Below are 6,440 nucleotides of genomic sequence, written 5' to 3'. Positions count from 1 at the left end.
ATGACTTTTAATTTATCCTTGTACCTTATCTGTAAGAATCAGGACAGAAATTATCACTGATATTATCTCCTGTGACAGGGAAGCCTAAAAAAACCCAGCTGTTCCAAAAAGTTCTTATAGCAGTACAGATAACAGGAATAACTGTGATGGCCGTGGTTAGAAAGAATAAGGCTTTTATCTATACTTTCTTTTCCTCCTAGCCTCCTCCCTTCGCTAACAGAGGATACACACGCTGTCCTAACATCTGTCATTTCATTTCCTCTCTGTCTTGTCTTCCTTTCCCCAATCCCTTTCTCTTTCTCTGATTTCAAATAGATTGATCCAAAACTCACTGAAGTTATTGGGAGTCTTCCATTGATTTCAGTGAGCCTTAAAACAGATCCATTCTGAGTTTTTACTGGAGATTACTCTGCTACTGTGAGGCAACAGCTACTAAAATAATAGCGACAGGAGTGGGCTTGTCTACACTGGGGATTTTTGCACTGGTATAACACAATAATGTAGCTGCACCAGTGAAAATACCAAGTGTAGATAATGTATTGGTGTAAAAAAAGACTTGGACTGTCAATTTGCACTAGCACAGCACCAGGGTACATTGGTGGAAAAATTCAACTGTAGATGAGCCCACACAAAGCACACATGTTGTGTCAAAAAGAGAAGCAACTATATTTCTAAACATCAGCTTGAAAATTTGGCACAAAGTGGATTCCCTTAAGCACTTGAGAAAAAAAGTCCAGTGAAGAATTATTTGAAGCCAGTTACAAAGAAGATCCACTGCACCTTCTGTGCCTTTCCTTCCCTTACAGCATCAAGGACATCAAGAAATACAAAGTTTAGCTCTTTAAGAAGCTCTTCTTCCCTTTCTCTTTGGCGGTGCCAGTACATTTGTCTTGAATTTATCTCCTTTTCCAGAATGCTCAGCTGAAAAACAACACCAAAAACAGCAGCTCAGGTTTTCAGGGTTCTGAAGGAAGTCAGAAACCTATGTATCGTGTGTGATTCTCTGTGCCAGTGAGGAAACCCTTGTTCCACAATTTCTACAAATTCTCCAGCCTGACAGTATAGGCACTTACTTTGCATTAGAGAGATGAATACTTTGCAATGGGAAGTTTGTGCAGGTTTACAACTTTCACTTTAGAAGTTTCTGCTTCAAAGCTGTAATGAAGGTAGCATGAATTTCAGTGAGGAACGTGACAATGTAGATGGAGAAAAAGGGGTGACAAAGAAATGAGAAAAATAAAGTGCAGAGGAAGGGAAAACAGTGGGATATTGGGAGAATAGGTCGGAGCAACAATTAATTTATTTCTGATCATTTTCAAGTATCAAGTGTAATAAAACATTTAAATTAACTTTTATTGAACTGTGGGAAAATATAAACTGGGAAGCAGACTTTACAGTTTCCTGATCCAGAACTCAATAGTACCTGCCACAGAATGGATCCTTAAGATGTCACAGAAGTCTGTCTATCCTGATAATGCCTATTCAAAAATGAAGATACTAAAACTAGGAGGCCTCCAATACCCTCTTTACAGAACTATCTACCTTCGTCCCCAAATGCCACTCAATGCCCCCAAATCACATAAAACCACCTCAAAACCACTCTCAGAAATGTTTGGTAACCAAATCCCTTGTAAGTAGGTGACAAACGTCTAAAAAAACCCTAAATTCCAGTTATGGCTGGATTTCCTTCTATACTAATTCCAGTTCCAACAACACCCTATTCTGGGAGCTCACTCATGTACATACAGTACAGTACAATAAAAAATTTTTTATATACTCTGGTAGTGACAAACTCACACATCCACTAATAGAAAAAGCTGTGGTCTGTTTAGTTAGGATACTGAAGGAAGCAGAATTGTCTCCCCATAGTTTGAAAGCATAAGCAGGGAATTTCTAAGCATTGTCAAATCTGGAACAAATTCTGATTTGTTGAGGCTCTAATTACCAGATCTGGGTCTGCTGCTCCTCTTGGTAAAGCTCCTAGGGACTGAACAATAGGAATTACAATGTTTGTCCAAGGATCAGTTTGAGCACCTATAACTGGGCCAGTCTCACCTGTAATAGGATCTATGGTTCTGGCACCAACTGTGATAGGGACAAGACCTGCAGAAAGGCAAAATAAATAAATATTTTTTTTTAGAATTCAGAGGATGAGGAGAGTGAGCCATTTAATTTTTGTGCATCCAGTTCAGTGATTGACATTTATTAAACCATAAAAGGAAATGACTATGATCTTAAATAGCCCATTGGTAAAACAAACCTCTGAGCTAGCCGTGCAGCACTGAGCTGCCATGTACACGGCTGAGTTCAGGTCCGAAGCAAATGTCTCTTGTTCCTGAACTGGCATGAATTGGGAGCACTGTGGGGGCAGTCTCCCCAACCCTTGGGGCTGTATCTCTAGTTATCCCCTCTGGCCCATTCAAGGAGTCATATCTAGCTCTCCTGAGTCAGAGACTAAAGTGGGGCCTTTTAGATCACCCACTGGGCCTAAAGAAGTACACGGATGTGCAGGCAGAATACGTTTCCAGAGGTGAAAGGCCACTGCAGTCAGTGGTCTAACTCTCTTTCACCATTAAGTTGAAGCTGACTGTTGTGTACAGGTCCACACTACACCAATCAGAATTTCACATTCAAATTTGTATGAATGCATTAACTTTTTCTTTGTCACGGCACATTACTGATTCTGAAAGCAACACAGATATTGGTGACAGTCCTGCCACTGCCTCACTATGGCTTTATGTTGTGTGATCCGGTTTCTTACTCCACCTTTTCCATCTGCATCTTCCATGGTTCCTGCAAGTGGGGTTGGATGCCCAGTGTTCCAATCACATTCTACTCCTAGGATGGGCACCATCAAATCTGACCCACCAGGATCTGGGATTTTCATTCCAAACACTGCAGGAATCCACATCTCTGTACCAGGATATTTGATAATCCCTAATTCATTTAAAAAAGAAGAGAGGAAGTGTAGTGAGTCGGTGTGGCTCCCCTCCTGTCCAGAAGAGGGAGCCCACGTGCCGGCACCAGAGTGGGTGGGACCACCACCCCCTGTCCCCGCCCCCCGGAAGTCAAGGGGCGGGACAGGAAGTATAAAGGCCGGCCGCCAGAGCTCAGTCGGCGGCCAGCCACCACAGGGAGCAGACGTGCGGCCGGGAGCTCCCGGCCAGGAGACCGTCGAAGACCCTAGCTGGCCTGAGCTACCCCGGGCCCGCTACGAGGAGGGGCCGCCGGAGCCCGTTCACGCCCGCTACTGGGAGAATCCCTGGGAGCCTCACCCCACCAACCCCGAGGGTGAGACTGTACCCGAACCCCTCCGCCCCTGCTGCTACCCAGAGGAGCCGCCTGAGGACCGTTGGCCTGACTTCCCGGCAGAGCTACCGGACCTGCCACCGAGCCCCGGCCCAGAGGAGCCCATGCAGGTGGACTGGCCCGATCCCGGCGCAACGACCGAGGTAGGATCTGAGGGGGATCACGGAAGTGGCCCGGGGATAGCCGACCCCGGTCCGGCTGCAACTGAATGTGAGCCTATGTCAGTGTGTTGCGGTCTGGATACCCCACTGACCAGCAGCGGCAGCAACCGCTGTTAGGGCCCCGGGCTGGAACGCAGTGGAGTGGGTGGGCCTGCGTTCCCCCCTGCCACCCCCACTCACGGGTGGCAGGCATCCCCCTCACCCGACACTCGGCTACAGCAAGCCTAGGCGTGCCTTGCGTGGGCTTTGAACTATTTGCTCGCTCAGCCCCTGCAAACAAGGGCCTGAGCTTACCTGTGTTGGCCCGCCCTGATCCAGGGCCTGGCCTCTGAACTATTTGCTCGCTCAGCCCCTGCAAACAAGGGCCTGAGCTTACCTGCGTTGGCCCGCCCTGATCCAGGGCCTGGCCTCTGAACTAGTTGCTCGCTCAGCCCCTGCAAACAAGGGCCTGAGCTTAACTGTGTTTGCCCCGCCCTGATCCAGGGCCTGGGCTCTGAACTGTTGACTCGCTCAGCCCCTGCAAATAAGGGCCTGAGCTTAACTGTGTTGGCCCCGCCCTGATCCAGGGCCGGGGCTTTGAACTGTTTCCTCGCTCAGCCCCTGCAAACCCGGGCCTGAGCCAACCGTGTTTGCCCCGCCCTGATCCAGGGCCTGGGCTTTGAACTCTTTGCTCGCTCAGCCCCTGCAGTCAAGGGCCTGAGCTTTAACTGTGGCTGCTCCGACTCTGCACTAAAGAGCCGGAGTTCCGGGACTAACTGACTACTTGTTCCCACAGCAGTGAGTCGGTGTGGCTCCCCTCCTGTCCAGAAGGGTCGAGCCCCGGCTAGGACCTACTACAGGAAGATATCAATACGTGCTGCTAAACTGAATAGGAATTGTTTCTTGATGGAAATAGCCATTTAAAGGCTGATGAATGCACAATGAATCTCGTTAGTTATCCAAATGAGACCTGGCTGAGTTCATAGTGTAAAGATTTGCTAAAGACAGCAGGTATTTGGCATGTGTTTCTCATCCCACTGTAGTCCTAATATGGCACTGAATGCTTATGCTATTTTGGGCCAACTTCTCTGATGATGTGATTAGATATAGCTCCATTGATTTCAAAGGAATTTCATTCATTTACATCAGTGAGAATCTGTCTCTAAATCATTAAAATAGGCTCAGATTACTTTTGTTCTAAGCAATTTTTTTCAGTAGGTTTTATGCAACGTACGTACCCAATTTGCCACCATTACTTTTGAGGCTTGAAGCTATTTCATGTTGTTTCTCCAAACTTCGCAGCCGGTGAATTGCATGATGGAGCCTAATTGACAATGACTTTTTCATGTCTTCTACTGCAGCCTTCAGGACTTCCTGCTTGTCTGCTGCTAAGGACATATCTTCACAAATTGAATCTTTATACTGCCTCAGGGCTTTAACCACATGGATCTGGGCGACAAGAGTGTTAGCTTCCAACAGCGCCTGGTAACCTCCTGCATGGGGCAGCACTTTATCTTGTTTAAGGCAAGCTCCATGTATCCGAGCAGTCTTCCTACTCAGAGGTTCAGAGAAGGAGTCTCCAAGAAGCAATAGGCTTCCCGAGGGTCCCATCAGCCCCCCAACTGGGACCAAATCTCCTGTAGTCAAGGAACAGTGAAAAGAAATCAGAACATCACCCAGACTTTATAGACCTGATCCTGTTCCATTAAAATCAATGGCAAAAAATTCATTTATTGCAACGGGAAAAGGATCAGGTCCTAAATGCGCATGTAAAATAGACTAAAATGCTGATGTCCATTGTTTACAGTGATTTACAACTTTAAAATACTTTAAATGTATCTGTTACTTTGACTCTAGAAAATTGCGCTGCATTTGCAAAATTAGAATGTTAACAATAAAGTTGGATAATAATACATAGCTCTAATATAGTGCTTTTCATCTATAATTCTCAAAGTTTTTCACATAGGAGATAAGTATCATTATTAGAGGTGGGCAGGAAACTGTTTTTCTGTCCTATGAATATTTTTGAGAGTTTGAAAATTTTTACTGTCCTGAATTAGGAAAAAAAATTGAAATCCTGAAAATGTTTGTGAATTGAAAAACCAACAACTATTTTGGTTCAGGTCAATCAAAATGTTTTGTTTTGATAATTTTGAAATGTTTATTTCTTATTTTTATCTTTTCTCTCTTTTTTTAAACAAACCTTTTTCAGTTTAACGAAATTAGATTTCAAAACAAAAAGTTGTTTGGAACCAGAAAAATTGAATTTTTTATTTAAAAATGTCAAAATGAAACATTTCAACAATTTTGAAACTTTTTTCAATATTTTTTTCTAGTATTTTACAAAAAGTTTTGGTTTCAATACATGGGCATTTTTTGATGAAAAAACAATTTTCAAAAAATTTCTGACCAGTTCTGATTACTCTACCCACTTTATAGATGAGGAAACTGAGGCACAGATGTGTCCTGACTTGTCAAAGGTCACCCAGCAGGCCAGTGGCAGTGCCAGAAAGGTATTGCACATTCCAGGACACATTTCATTTGGCAATATGTCCGATAATATAGTACTACAATGATTAGAGCCAACAAGGCCTGTGCTATGCATAGCCTGACTCCCCGGAGACAGAGAATAAGAAAAACATGTAATTGTGGCTTTGCTGTTTGATGTTTCTGGCATTTTTATGCATCTTGTTCAGTAATAACTGCTGTAGAGTGATATTCCCAGCAGAGCCTGTGGGGTATGTAGTATTTTAGGTAACCATTAAGGTGCATTAGTGTTGAACTTTTAAGAACTGACTTTCTAAGTGAACAGTCAATCAAGAGAATAACCTCCCACTCACTAAACACCTCTGTAGATGGTCTCTAATCATGGACCTGAACACGCACCCTTAACTCCACTGTAATAGCAAGTATGAAACACAAAATTTGCACATCTTGCAAGATCCTGCAGGGAAATCCTGTGTCCCCTGCAGAGAGTGATTGGAGCTCTCT

This window comes from Trachemys scripta, chromosome 21 (genome assembly GCF_013100865.1).
Source record: "Trachemys scripta elegans isolate TJP31775 chromosome 21, CAS_Tse_1.0, whole genome shotgun sequence".
In the NCBI taxonomy this organism is placed as follows: domain Eukaryota; kingdom Metazoa; phylum Chordata; order Testudines; family Emydidae; genus Trachemys; species Trachemys scripta.
The sequence above is the reverse complement of the archived record's forward strand: the minus strand, read 5'-3'. Positions refer to the sequence as shown.